The sequence below is a fragment of the Chelonia mydas genome, chromosome 6, assembly GCF_015237465.2.
Source record: "Chelonia mydas isolate rCheMyd1 chromosome 6, rCheMyd1.pri.v2, whole genome shotgun sequence".
Lineage (NCBI taxonomy): Eukaryota > Metazoa > Chordata > Testudines > Cheloniidae > Chelonia > Chelonia mydas.
This window is the reverse complement of record NC_051246.2, coordinates 63,449,636-63,465,022: the sequence shown is the minus strand read 5'-3', so window position 1 is coordinate 63,465,022 and position 15,387 is coordinate 63,449,636. Positions and strand designations below refer to the sequence as shown.

Sequence of the window (15,387 nt, the reverse complement as noted above, 5' to 3'; positions counted from 1 at the left end):
TACTCCGCAGTTGGAACTGGAGCTAGAACGTAGGACTGCCTCAGAACCGAAGATTCCCTTGAATTTGGTGGTGCCGACCTGGAAGGAGTACACAGCTCGGTGGATAGAACCGATGGATCAGACAGCCTGTGCGACTTCTTATCTAACTTGTGAGCCTTGGAATGTGCTGCTTCTCTGTGGCTGGAACTATGGATGAAGCAGTATCCTTCTCGGGTCTGGACGAAGACTTACTGCATGCTTCCTTGCTTCACGACAAGACCCTGGCACAACGTCCATAGCACTGGTACCAGCAGAACTGGACTGGAGCTCTGCAGTGGGAGGTATGCTCCTTGATTACTCAGGTAAATGTAAAGGGGAGGATTCCCCAGCCTGGATCTGACTGCAGCCTCCTGGCAACCTTCATGAGGTGCTTCTTGAGGCAGAGAGACCAGCCTTCCTGGGTTTGGCTTGGGAAGAAGAGGCAGATACTACACCTGGATGCAATGTGGGCTTCCCCCAAACAGTAAAGGCAGTGTTGGTGCTCATCGCTAACCAAGAACAAGCAAGGGCAGGAAGCGCAGATCTTGCTTTTTCAGCATAATCTAATATTCAGGTGTGGAATTCAGGAGGGAAGTGGGAGACTGGCAAAATGGCATCCCGAAGTCCTTAAAAGCCTAAAAACTACTACTAACACTAAAAACACTACAAAAAATAACAAAAATACTATTTACAAGAATATAAGTCTTTTTTTCTGTATTTTAGAAAGTACATCACAAGACTTAAGGTAGATTCCCCCGATCAAAACAGCAGAGGCTCCGACTCACACCATATGGAGGTGAGAAGGAACTGAGGGTACTGTTGGTTCACCCCGCAATTTATCACTTCGGACAAAACCATGAGGTAGAGCAAGGGTGCAAAATCTCTGGCTCTGGACACATGGCACATGCATATAACCCTCAGTGGAATACTAGAGGACCATCACGCAAAGAAGAACCTGACCTATGAGGAAAGGTTAAAAAAACTGGGCATGTTTAGTCTTGAGAAAAGACGACGGGGGGAGGGGGGAACCTGATGATCTTCAAATATATTACGGTCTATTATAAAAACAATGGAGAACAGTTGATCACTGAATTGAACAAATGTCCACTGAAGGAAGGACAAGAAGTAAATAGATTTTATCTGCAGTAAGGGAGATTTAGATTAGATATTAGGAAAATATTTTTAACTATAAGGGAAGTTAAGATATGGAACAGGCTTCCACGGGAGGTTATGGAATCCCCATCATCGGATGTTTTTAAGAACAGACTGAGGAGGTGCTTTCAATTCTCTATCAAACTTCATAGTAGGAAACAGTTTGTTCTAAAGAAAATCTGCAAGTATTGCAAGGGCTTTGCACTGTTACTTCTAGGTCACACTTTTAGCCTCTGAACACTATTCTATCCTCTTCTTTTTACATATTTTGGGATACAGCAAGCAGAGGTTATTGTTAAAATACAACTCATTCACCCAGAAAATGCTGTATATAAAATACAAAAGTGCTGCCAGATATGCTTGAATATAGCAGTCTGCTATACACTAACATCCACTGAACATCCGTTCATGTTCCTGTTGTATGATTTCCAACAGCAGTTCCATTAGCAAATTTGTCACATGCCTGGAACAGATGCAGGTTGTGAAGACTAATTTACTAGCTGTAATTAAGGCTTTGTCTATGTTAGTGAGGCTTCAGCGTCAAGCATTACAAACCTCCAGTTACATCACCCTTAGGATAAACAAACAAACCCTTTTCTAGTCAATTTTGAATATTATGCTATAATAACCAATGTCTGTAGAGAATGGTAGCACACGAAAAAAAGCCGATCAGAATAAAGCACAATAGATTTAGCTGCCAAAAGTTACAGCATGCCCAAGACAATATTGGATTTTGAACACCTGCCTTAGGACTCTGGCACTAGGCGAGCGACTCAACCTCTGCTCTCCCATACCAGAAAATGTCCTAACCCACCACTCCCAGTTCCAGTGGACCTCACATCCAGTGTTGTTTCTGTCCTCACTTAACACATGAATCTTTTAAATGTAAGGGAAATGGGCCACAGGAAGCAGAGCAGACCATCCACCACCAACTTGTTTAGAAGGGGAGAGAGCAAAACATCTGGAACTGCTGAACTTTCTGCAGTAGAGGTGAAAGAACATGGAAACTTAGAGGGCCCATCTACAGAAAGACGAGCAACAAGGGTGGCTGCAGCAGAAACAGAATAATCCCGCAAAGAGGTAGGGAGTAAAAATGAGTGACCAAATTGATAGATTTCACTGTTTGATTGTGGGGGAAGGAGAATAGGAAAATGCATCTGTGTTTACCTGAAAACGTTCTTTCTTGTGGTACGAAGGTCTACAAATCTTTAACTGTGGGACTTCAGCCTGTGTCCTGCTAAGGAAACAGAACCAGACTTGTCAATAGCTGTTAGGAAGGGATTCATCTGACCTTTGAAGACTGGCAATTCAAAATAACTTCCATAGCTGTTCTCAGGTAACTAGCTGATTTAACAAGTTGTACTCTATAATCAGCTTAGTCCTGTCAACCTAATTTACTGAAGAACGTCTACTCCTCTTTGCCAGAAGACCAGGGCCCCCACAAAAAGAAATCTCAAGACTTGTCCATGGCGGGGCTGAATCTGTGGACTTTCCCATTGGAAGAAAGGAAATTTTCAGGTAAGCTAAAATATGTTATTTTTCTCTTGTGCAGGAAAGCACACAGTTCTTTAACAGCAGCATTTAAGCAGTAGTGTGAAGCAATGAAGAAAGATTCAACAGATATTACTACATATTCATAAAAGAGTACCCCTCTGGCTGATCATTAACAAGCCACTGTATCTAGGATCTTCTGCTGGAGGTGGAATTACATAACTAGTACAATTTGGTGAACGGACTGACAAGTGACCACCTTATTGCTTGTATATTTCTTCATATGAAAGATATTAGCTCCCTTCTGTCCATGTAAACTTCATGACTTTTAGGGAGAGAGTCTTGCACCACAAAAAAGGAGTAAAGTATGTCTCTCAAATGCTTCTCTTTATCCTTCTGTAAATTAACGCCTTTGAGACTTTCTTGTCCTTAGCTGCCAGGTGGTAGAACATGGATAAAAGAGAGGGAACATCTGAAAGCTATAGTCTGGTCCATGAAAATCTTGAGGAAGCTTCTCACATCAAAGTATGCCACTGTTTTTCTGATGGGTGCTTTGGATAAAGACACACAGTAGGCAACATTATGTGCCATGACTATAGGAACATGGAGTTCACACTTTGGGAAACAGATGCAGAGTTTGTTCTTAATACTACTAAATCCTTGTTCCACAGTATTTTACTTTCCACAACAGGCACTCTTCCAAGTTCTACAATTTTTCGTGCAAAAGTAATTGCAACTATGAAGACTATCAGCGATAAAAAGTACACCCATTCAACTATTCAAGGGGATGTTTAAATTAATGCTTTAAAGCTCAAATTAAGCTTATATATTTGCATCCTACAGCATGGTGGAGTACTGACTAGTGAAGCTGCTCTGAGATACCTTCCCATATCCAAGTGAACTGCAGCCAATGGGAGCTGGGCGGAGGCAGTGCACAAAGCTGCCTGGCTACGCCTCCGCCTAGCAGCTGAGCAAGGGGGATGTTGCCACTTCTGGAGAACCACCCAGGTAAGTGCCGCCCAAAGCACGCCTCACCCCGTCCCGTGCCCCAACCCCCTCCCACCTCCCATATCGAAACTCTGCTGCTGATGGGATGGGGAGGCGAGGAGCCAGGTAGGGATCCTGCCGGCCCCCCCCAACACCAGCAGGGGTCCCAGGCTGCACGCTTCTGCCTGCCCGCCCCCACCCCCAAGCAGCTGGACTGCCCTCCCACAGCACCCGCACGACTATGTTCAGGATCTAGTTCAGCTGTCTTTCTTTGAGCACCTGGGAATCAAGGAAAAGACGGAGTATAAAACCCTATCTGCTGTGTGAACGCCGATATGAGTAAGGTATAACTGTTTTCATGGGCTTTCTGATTTCATTTTGTGTTTTTTATTGTTCAGGGGAAGAGAAAGTGAGGGTGAGATATTGTCTGAAGTTGGGAATGCTACACACTTGCATCTCAGAGCCAAGACTACTTGAAACAATACTGTCATGTAGCTTTGGCATCACAGGCACAACACCTGTCTGTCCATCATTGTACAAATCAATTTTCTTGCAGTACTCTTTAATCTGCCTCCTATGAGAAGCTCCATTTTGGACTAGTCTGACCTAGAATTATGTTGTCTGCCTAGTTAAGGTCAAGATTCTCCCCAAACTGTCCTCTATTCTACCAGCCCCTAACAAACTTTTTTGTCTCACTTTGTAGCGTAGACATACCCTTAGATGCCTTAGGAGAACAAGTAGAACAGTGTCGGCACTGCCTTATTGTAAATCAAGGTGTTACATTCCCTTTTAACTCCTGATAGTGGTCAAGGTTGTCTTCAATTTTTCCAAAGATTCTCCTATGACCTTACCCTTAGGATTCAGGTTCTTTCATCCATGGCTAGTTGATGGAGAAAAATGCTGGAGTCGTTAAATGGTAAACTATGGCATTCCAGAGAGGCTGAAACAACCAACCTCTGCAATATATGACCACATATACTACATCCCATTTCCCAAGAACAGCACACAAGCAGTACTTTCCCACAGCAATGAGAAGCAAATTTTGATAACAGAAACTTGCTCCACAGCTGCTAAACACAAGTGCTAGGAATCCCCCAAGTAGAGTAAGTCATAAGTCATGAATGCAAATCATAAGTTAGAGAGCCCCCAGTAAGAAGTGGAGTGGAGAGAGCACAGGATCAGGTGACAGAAAACTGCCACTCCCAGAATGAGAGAAATGAGTGCCTTATACTAGAAGCCTCTTTCCTCAAAACTGATGCCTCAGAAGCAATGAAGTGTGCAACCTTTTAGTCAGCTCAATCAGAAAAATGGTATTAAAGACCCTGTGTGAAATCTTGGCCCCTTTCAAATCAATGGTAAAATTTCCATTGACTTGAATGAGGCCAGGATTTAACCCTGTCCGCTGCTACTGCAGTGGATAACAGACAGTCTTGTACCTGCTCTACAAAACTTTGAAGTACAATATTAAAAATGTATATTTTTATGCATAGAGTATTCTCTCCTTTACAAACATAAATTGCTGCATAAATTATATATATAAAAAGCTGCTGGGATCCATCACTATAAGTGAACAGAACTGGAGATCAAAAGATGGAAAATAGAGGAAGGGAAGAAAAGAAAAAGTGTGGGAAAACCAGAGACATTTCCAATCCTCCCTGCTCTATAGTCTCATTTATTGAAATGGAACTTTATTACAGGCTGCCAAATTTCAGATCTATAAGCACCATCAGTCTTTCCTCTTACAACATTCACAAAGCCCTGGCTGGCCCTCTCTAATACTTAATTGACCTTAGAATTACTTCTTTTTAAATGTCTATCTTCTAGGCAGGGCATGGTGGAGGAAATGACACTAGTTCATAAAGTGCAGAAGAGCAACTTGACATATTTAGAAAAGGCTTTCTACTGTTTATGGCAGACAGTTGAAAATGGTGCCTGGTGTTTTCTGAAAATAATGCCAGTTTGCTTACATAGAATCATAGACTTTAAGGTCAGAAGGGACCATTATGATCATCTAGTCTGACCTCCTGCACAACGCAGGCCACAAAATCTCACCCACCCACTCCTGTAACAAACCTCTAACCTATGTCTGAGCTAATGAAGTCCTCAAATCGTGGTTTAAAGACTTGCTTGCAAGCAACTTAGAGGCAAATATTATTTTTACTGCTCAGAATGTTAACAACTGTAGTTATTATTTATATTACATTAACATCAAGAGGCCCCATCAGGGTCTGGGCACTATTGTGTTAAAGTAAAACCACAAGGCAGATAAGGTCCCCAACTTGATCTTGAAATCTAATTTTAAAAAGTGTATAGTTCTGTCTCAAATAAGCATAAGGAAATTATACAAGTGGAAACAACACATTTCATACAATTTATCAAACTACCATTTATGTTTTTTAAAAACCAGTGTTTGTTATTTGAAGTTTAATATTAATGTCCTGTCAAGTTTGTTCAAGCTGCTTTAGAAATATTTCATATTTTAAGAAAAGACCTTGCAAGATGACTAGACATTTACAAAGAATAGTTTTCCAAAAGTCAAGTGGTTCAAGAAGTTCAAATATAACAAAATAAAGGTGTGCACACTAGCATAAGAAAAAATTACATATTGCATGCATGCAGGTGGTCTTAGGTTGCCTTTAAATATCAGTTTCTTGGGTCAGTTATGAAATATTTCAGCATAACACCAACCTGCCAGCAGACCACAGTGATTTGTAACCAACACCATTATTATCTGCAGTACAAAGCATATCATAAAACTTAGAAATCTCTGTGATATAGGTACATGCTTCCACAATTAGGATTCATTTGTGTTCTACAGTGGTTGTTAACTGGAAAAAAAGAAAATGTAGTGACAGCTTCAACTTTTATCTTTTTAAAAATGTATGTCATTAAGATATCTAAAGAGCCACTTTGCAGATTTTTAAAAGGGCAGAGAGGGTTGCAACTCAGAGGAAACTAAATACTATGTATTTGAGAGAATGTCCTTAAAGTGAAGATTTACTCTGAAAAATTACTGTAAAAATAGCACCTTCTCACTCAGCAAATCTGCTCAGTGTGTATTCATGGACTATTTACTTTCATAACAAGGTATGGAATTTTCAAAGGAGCCTAAGAAAGTTAGGACCCCAACTCTGAAATTCTTTGGCAGCTGGATTCCTAACTTCCTCAGGCTCCTCTGAAAGTCTTAGCTAACAGTAATATTTTTCCACAGTCAGCCCTGCAAAATAACAATACAGTTTTAGAAGAGTGAACAGGATTCTTTTCCAGCGTGTGCATCATCCTTAAAATTGTTAAGTACGAACCAACTGCAGAGGCATCAGAGCAATCCCATTGTCTTCAAATGATGCCCTAATAAGACCTGTGCAACCTCAAGTGTAATTAAGGGGAGAAGATGAAGATTACTATTGCCTTTTAAGAGAGCAACTTCAGAGTCACTTTTCTACCTGAGAGTTTAGGAGTGTGAGAATTACTTGCTACTAAATATTAGGAATGCTAAATAAACTGGATTTTCAAATCATTTCACAGTATTGACCTTCTTTGATTAAATGTTTTCCTCTGTAAGTAAGAGGGGGAAGACATACAATTGCAATCAGATAAGAAAACTATATATCTACTATAAAGCCATATTAATCATGTCTAAGATAATATTTCACATCTGTTCAGGGCTTTAGGTTATAAGAAATTTCAGGAAAAAAACAGCAAAGAGTACGGCAAAAAAGTGGTAGGAAATTAGGGAAAGAACACATTTGGACATCATTCTAGTCGGATGAAATACCACGCAATCAAATGGTCATCATACAACAATGACATCAATCTAGCAACAGCTGTCTGCACTGTTTCACCAAATCTATTAATAGAACTTCCCATACAATCATTCTATAAGTATCTAGCCCTAAAAGCAGAAAGATTAAATGGCAAATCTGTGGAGTTTTTCCATTCTATTCTGCTACTCTTAAGAACTGCCATGTCACTTTATTCACTGTGCCAGTATTCTATCCTAGGAGATGATGGTGATTTCCAGTGCTGTAGCAGTCTAAGAATCCTAGATTCTGAGTGTGTGTGGGCAAACAAATTTAATTGTTCATAGTTCTAATACATAGATGTTTTCATCCACAATGAAAGACCTAGTTTGAGAAAATGTATATATATATATGTGTGTGTGTGTGTGCACCCAGTCCAGTGTAGTATTTTACCTCACCAATCGCTTGCTTCCCTCAGCAAATGGCAGAGCAGTTAACCACTACCTTCAGCCTGTCAGATGAAGCTCATCTTCCAAGTTGTTGGAAACATTTAGGGAAAGGTGAGATCTGGGATCCACTAGTCTGAATTCCTCCAGTGTTATTCCTCCTTACTCCAAGTGGACACACTAGTGACATAGCCTATCCCATCACCTTATAGTATTTGTTGCAACATAGCAATGTAAAAGAGTGGTGTTGAAGACCACTGACAAACAAGTGGCTGTACTGCTACAGAAAAAGATCAGTACTAACACTTTCACTGTTAGCAACAAGAATTGCGAATGCAGCCAAACGGAGAAATACTGTATAGCCATCATCAGAAAACTAGATGACAAGACCTAAGAAGCACTGGTGTTAGAAATAACTAATTACAGAAAAAAAACACACCTCATCTGAAACTAAAGGTACACTTTATCAATCATTTGTTGAACAAATCCAAAGCCAAGATTACTTAGGAGCTGTGACTTTTTAAAAAAAAAAAGTCACAATCATTGCTGAGTCCATGACAAACCAAGAAAGTATGACATAAAAATCTGCCCTAAAAATTATACGTTTACATACCCATACCCACACACACTCTGTTTTCAAAATAAAAAAATAAAATGTTTGTATTTCTCAACCAATGATTAAGAGCAGATGTGATCTGATAGCTTCAGTCATAGTTGCTTTATCTTGGTCCAAATCAGGTACCCATCCTAAAAGGATAAAGAAAAAAGTGAAAGTACTGTAAGAAAGCTGGAAACCTATCAGATCCAGAGGAAACCTCATTCAAGCCCTTTTAAAAACAGGATTAAGTTTAGAGAATCCCTCATAGAGTCTTAAGGACTCATCCAAACTGAAGAATGGTAACCTACCTCTCGTAACTGGTGTTCTTCGAGATGTGTTGCTCATGTCCATTCCAATAGGTGTTTGCGCATGCCACATGCATGATCGTCGGAAGGATTTTTCCCATAGCAGTAAATGTCGGGTCGGCCATGGAGCCCCCTGGAGTGGCACCGTCATGGCGGTGTATATAGAACACTGCCGACCCACCCCCTGCTCAGTTCCTTCTTGCCAGAAGATTCCAACGGAGGGGGAGGCGGGTGGGATTAGGAATGGACATGAGCAACACATCTTGAAGAACAGTTACAAGAGGTAGATAACCATTTTTTCTTCTTCGAGTGCTTGCTCATGTCCATTCCAATAGGTGACTCCCAAGCAGTTTCTCTGGAGCAGGGGTCGGAGTTCACCTGGTTCATGATTGTAGGACTGCCCTGCCGAATGCTGCGTCATCTCTCGCTTGTTGGGTGATGGCGTAGTGTGACGTGAAGGCGTGGATGGAAGACCACATTGCCATCTTGCATATGTCTTGAACAGGGACGCGCGCAAGGAAAGCTGTGGACGAAGCCTGAGCTCTTGTGGAGTGCGCAGTCAATGGCGGGGATGGAATTTTGGCCAGGTCGTAGCATGTTCTAATGCAGGATGTGATCCACGATGAAATGCGCTGGGATGAGATGGGAAGCCCTCTCATCCTTTTGGCGATTGCAATAAAGAGCTGTGGTAACTTACAAAATGGCTTTTTGCATTCAATGTAGAAGGCTAGAGCACACCTGACATCAAGGGAATGGAGCATCTGCTCTCTTCCAGTGGCATCAGGCTTAGGGAAAAAACAGTAAAAATATGTCCTGATTCACATGAAACTGGGAGACCACCTTGGGCAGAAATGCAGGGTGAGGACACAGCTGAACCTTGTCTTTGTAAAAGACAGTATGGGGGTCTCGGAGGTAAGCACTTTGAGCTCAGAGACCATTCTGGCCAATGTTATAGCCACCAGAAAGGCAACCTTCCAAAAGAGATAGGAGAGACGGCAGATGGCTATGGGCTCAAATGGAGGGCCCATGAGCCTGGACAAGACTAGGCTGAGGTACCACTAAGGAATGGGCTGCCGCACGTGGGGGTAAAGCCTGTCCAAGCCCTTGAGGAATCGGCCCACCATGGGATTTCCAAAGACTGATCTACTTGCTGCCTGGGTGAAAGGCAGAGACGGCGGCCAGGGGCACTTTTATAGATGATATTGCCAGCCCTTGTTGCTTCAGGTCCAGTAAGTAGTCCAAAACTAGGGGAATTGGAGCTTGCTGCGGTGGGACCTTCTGCAAGAACCAAATAGAAAACTGCTTCCACTTTACCAGATATGTGGCTTGGGTGGAAGGTTTCCTACTTCCCAGGAGAACTTCTCTCACTGAGTCCGAACACTGGCAGTCAAACGAGCTCAACCAAGGAGTTTCCACACGATGAGGTGGAGGGACTCCAGGTTGGGGTGCGGGAGCTTGCTGTGGTCCTGAGTGATGAGGTCCGGGCATAAAGGGAAGGGTTACTGGTCTGTTGACTGATAGGCTTAACAGCATGGTGAACTGTGCCGGCAGGGCCACGCCAGCACTATGAAGATCAACGAAGCCCTGTCCTGGGGGACACCAAGGAGAACTCTGTGCATGAGAGGGAAGGACGGGAATGCATAAAGCATGTGACTCATCCACATGAGGTGAAAAGCGTGCGTGATGGAGCCCAGGCTGTGGTTCAGAAAGGAGCAGAATCGCTGGCACTTCCTGTTGCTCCATGTCGCGAACAGGTCTATGTGGGGAAAGCTACACTTCTGGAAAACTGAAAGGGCGATGTCCAGCCTGAGGGACCATTTGTGACTGAGGAAAGAGTGGCTGAGTCAGTCTGTGAGCTTGTTCTGCACCCCTGGGAGGTACGACGCTTGTATGTGTATCGAGTTGGCAATGCAAAATTCCCAGAGCTCTAGGACTTCCTGGCACAGGGGAGAGGAGCGAGCACCACCCTGTTTGTTTATATAAAACATCACCATGGTGTTGTCTGTGAGCACTGACACACATCTGCCTCCAAGGTGGTTCTGGAACGTCTGGCATGACAGACGGACCGTCCTCAACTCCCACACATTGATGTGCAGTGATAGTTCTGCCTGCAACCATAGGCCTTGAATTCTGATACTGCCTATATGCGCTCCCCACCCCAGCGCTGAGGTGTCCATGACCAGCGACATGGTAGGATGCGGTTTGGCAAAGGGAACTCTCGCACAGACCACTTGCAGCCATAGCCACCAATGTAGAGACTCGAGAATGGGAGGAGGAAGGGTAACTATCCGGTCCAGTGGGTCTCGGCTGGGTCTGTACAGTTGAGCTAACCACGCCTGGAGGGGTCTGAGACGTAGTCTGGCATGCTGGACCATGTATATGCCCAGCAGCTTCATACAGTTTCTGGACATCGTTGTGGGGAACTGGCGAAGGTTCTCAATAATGGCCCTGAAGGCTTGGAAGCATGGCTAGGGCAGGGATGCCATGGCTTGCACAGAGTCCAAGAGAGCCCTTATGAACTCTATTCTCTGTGTAGGGACCAGTGTGGATTTGGGCACGTTTAGCATGAGGCCCAGCCTGAGGAACATTGATTTCTCATGTAAAAAAACTCAAAACAACAACAATCCCCTTCCATTCCCCCCACCCGACCTATTTAGGCTCCTTGATGGGACATTCAGGAACTAAACCAACCTGAAAAAATAATCCTGATTTTTGTTTGAACATTTCCAGTTAAAAGTTCAATTTTATATGCACTACCAAAAACATGAAATTCTCCCCTGGCTGCTTGGAAAAGTACTTCTTTCCTGAGCCCTGAGGTAGGGAAACAATCTTTCTATCCCTCTCCCTTCTGCTAACCTATGAGAATCCTGTTCTCTCCTGATCCCCCATGCTTCTTTCTTTGCCATCAAATCCAGTGTTCTGCCCCAGTCACATTCTCCCTCCATGCGTTCTCAGTCTTCAGTATTCCATCTGCATGCTAATATTTACCCTCTCTTTCCTCTCAGTCTCACATCCCTCACATTTTCTCCTGCCCTTCTCCTTCCTCCTTGTGCCCTTCTCCCCCAAGTTCTTCCCTTTCCTCCACATTCCTTAAGAATCAGTGTGGATTTCCTGTCTGTTATACCACAGGAGGTTCAGACACAGAATATTTTGTTGTGAAGGGGCAAGCTTCATTTAACATGGATATAAACAACACTGAAATTAAATTAAATTATATTTGGTTTCCAATAAGCCTTTATCAGCGCAAGCATTCCAGCATATTCAAAAACCCACACTTCACTGCTATCCCTACTTTTAGGTTTTGCTCCTTACGCCTCTAGATCAGGAAACAATTCAGACACCTGACAGTTTACAGTCAATTATTTATCAAACACCTTTAAACTGAAGCGTTTCTTCTTTTAAACTGATTACTGTGGTATAAAGAACTTTAAATTATTTAATTAATTGTACAGTAAAGCTAGACACTGTATGACAGATACCAACTACAATGCAAAAAATACTGACGCTATAGAGATTTCGTTAACGTCACAGGAACTCCAAATCACAAGGTCTGAAAATCTAGAAGTTCAGCAAAATAGCAGGTATGAATTCACATTCCACTAATTGTCCTCAGCGATTTGTTTCATAGAGATTAATCATTAGCATTTTTTCCCTTTCTAAACTTGTTAGAACATTTTAGCACCCAGTCACATACCACAATTCTAGCACAGAAGCAGTTGATTATAATGCTTAGAACAATGCTTAGAACAGCAACTTTCAAGACTATGCTGGAATATTTTTCTTAATAAATTGGAAATGCCTTGCATTAAAATGAAACAAACTATTTTTTTCTAATAGAAAGGACTTCTTGGAGCATCCTATCACAACTAACATACTCTGCTAATTTCATGCAGTGGAGAAAGTGGAACACAATAACGTAGGTGTCATGGTCAGAATTTCCAAAGCCAAAATTGATAGCTTGGACAGCTAACTTCTTCCTTTTTTGGCATTCGGGAGGGGACTCTCCTGGTATGCATAGTATTTTCAAAACATAGTACACCCTTGCTATAACACCCTTCACTATTACGAACCTTTGGCTATAACGAACCCGAGTCCCTGGGTCCCAAGTACATGTACTGTACAGCCTGGAGCTCCGCCTGGGGCTGACAGACCCCAGGCAGCGGGATTGGGTCTCGGGGTGCAGGAAAAGGAGAGGGATGTGCAGCAGGAGAGGTTTGCACTTCTCAGACAGCAAACTGAGATGCTGCAGACTCTGGTAGACCTGCAAGTTTAACAGTTCCATGCTCGCCTCCCTCTCCATCCCATAGAGAACTCAATATCAGGACCTCCTATACAGCCCCTCCCCCCACACACACACATTCCACGTGGCATCAATACCCTTACCACTCCACTCAGTGGGACACTAAGGACAATCACAGCTTCATATACGCTGACCTGTGAAAGTTATGGTTGGTGTACGTGTACCTGAAATGCAGAGTTCTTCCCCCTTCATAAATTCTGTTCCATTAATTTATTAAGTTTTAAATGGTTTGTTGTCTTTTTTTTGGTTGCCTGGTTCACGTTTCAGATTAAAATTCTATTTTTTGGAACAAAACTCATCTTTATTACATCATAACATATGCTATCTGTTGCTGAGCAGGTCTGATGCTCACCAATTTCCTATTACTTCACTTTGTCACAGAATGGATAACATCATTCACAGACAATATTGATAGGTGCACTGACAATGTTATATTCCTACCTACAAAGCAATCACTACAAGATTCATGCCAGCCTGCAAAAGAGCAAGGCCAGGTAGAACACACTGCAGCAACACACACTACTCTGGCTCATGATTAAAATAGTCTTCAAAGCCTCCCTGAGCCTTATAGCTCCCCATTCAGCTCTTCTAATAGCCCCTGTATCTTGCAGTTCAAAATTCAGCAGATAGTCACTCTACCTCCACCCTGGTGGAAATTTTCCCCGCTTTGCTTCACAGATATTATGCAGGACACAGAAAGCAGCTATATCATTGGGATATTTTTCTCATGGAGGGGCAATCTTGTAAGTGAACAATGCCAGCTTCATGAGCCATGGAAGCAAGGTGTTGGCTGGATCTCCCAGGATCACTACTGGCACTTCAACATCCCAAATGGTAATCCGCTGGTCTGGAAAGAAAGTCTGTACTTGCAGCTTTCTGAACAGTCCCGTGTTCTTAATGATGTGTGCGGCATTTACCTTCCCTGGCCAGCCAACATTGATGTTGGTAAAGCTCCCCAGGTGATCCACCAGTGCTTGCATTACCATAGAAAAGCAGACCTTTCTGTTGATGTGCTCTGTGGCAAGGTGGTCTGGTGCTAAAATAGGGATATCTGTGCCATCAGTCATCACACTGCAGTTTGGGAAGCCCATTGCTCCAAACCATCCACTATGTCCTGCACATTGCCCAGAGTCACAGTCCTCTGTAGCAGGAGACAATTAATGGCATCATTTTGTAATGTAGACATGGACTTGCAGAGAGAGTGGACAGACACTCTAGGAAAAGATGTGCAACTGATAAGTCACCCAGTAATGGCTCCAAGTGCCATGCAGTGATTGTAATCTATGAAAGGATTTGTTTCGGCAAGTCACTAGATCAAGCATACTATCAACTATTTTTATGCTTTTTTTCTTTTTTGTATACATGTAACTGCCCCTACTCCCACTCTGAAAAGAGGACTGAGTAAAGAAAATAGGAAGTCAGTAGGAACAATTTTGTTTAGATAGAATCTTTATTCCCTTGGGTAATTATCTTGTGTCAGTGAATTGCAAATTAAATACAGGCATAAGGGCTGGAATGGTAAACATATAACCAGGGCAACGCCTCTTCCTGTCTTCTGTTCTCCCTATATTTGTTAAACAAATGACTGTCTGAAAAAATAAAGTAACACCCCATCATAATATTAGTTCAAACCCAGAGATGTATGATATGACACATCAATAGAAGAGCAAATACTGAAAAGATTACCAGTGATTTTACAAACGCTGTCTGCAGTGGTGTATATGCCCACATAATACTGTAAAACAGCTGTGATTTGTATTTTATAGATAGACTAGGGGAACAGAGGAACCACTTAGGGTATGTCTGCACTACGAAATTAGGTCGATCTTATAGAAGTCGATTTTTAGAAATCGATTTTGTACAGTCAATTGCGTATGTCCACACTAAGCGCATTAAGAAGGCGGAGTGGGTCCACAGAACCGTGGCTAGCATCAACTTTCGGAGCGGTGCACTGTGGGTAGCTATCCCACAGATCCCGCAGTCTCCGCCGCCCACTGGAATTCTGCGTTGAGCTCCCAATGCCTGATGGGGCAAAAACATTGTCGCGGGTGGTTTTGGATACATGTCATCAGTTGCCCCCCCTCCCATAAAAGCAATGGCAGACAATTGTTTCATGCCTTTTTTCCTTGCAGACGCAATACTGCTGTCAGCAGACAGTGCGGTAGGACTGCTAACCGTCGTCGTCATCCACCGCTTCCGCTGCAACTCTGTTCTGTTTCTCTTGGCTCAATAGTGAATTTCTCCATGTTGTCTGTCATGTGCTCCCGGGTACTTGTGTTCTTCCTCGGGAAATGTGCGCAGTGCTAACCATCATCCTCCACCACTTCCACTGCACTTCCACTTCCACTGC

The 15,387-nt window shown here is 42.8% G+C and overlaps 1 protein-coding gene across 26 annotated transcripts in view; it reads right to left on the bottom strand.

Annotated features, from left to right (window-relative positions):
• GPHN (gephyrin) overlaps nt 1–15,387 on the bottom strand; it is a 603,244-nt gene that overhangs the window by 510,282 nt on the left and 77,575 nt on the right. The window contains exon 2 of one of the 26 annotated variants that reach the window (XM_043549880.1): nt 2,338–2,407. The exons of the other annotated variants lie outside the window; for them this stretch is intronic. The gene's annotated coding sequence lies outside the window, so the exon portion shown is untranslated. The remainder of the gene's footprint in view (nt 1–2,337; nt 2,408–15,387) is intronic. 26 annotated transcript variants of the gene reach the window in all.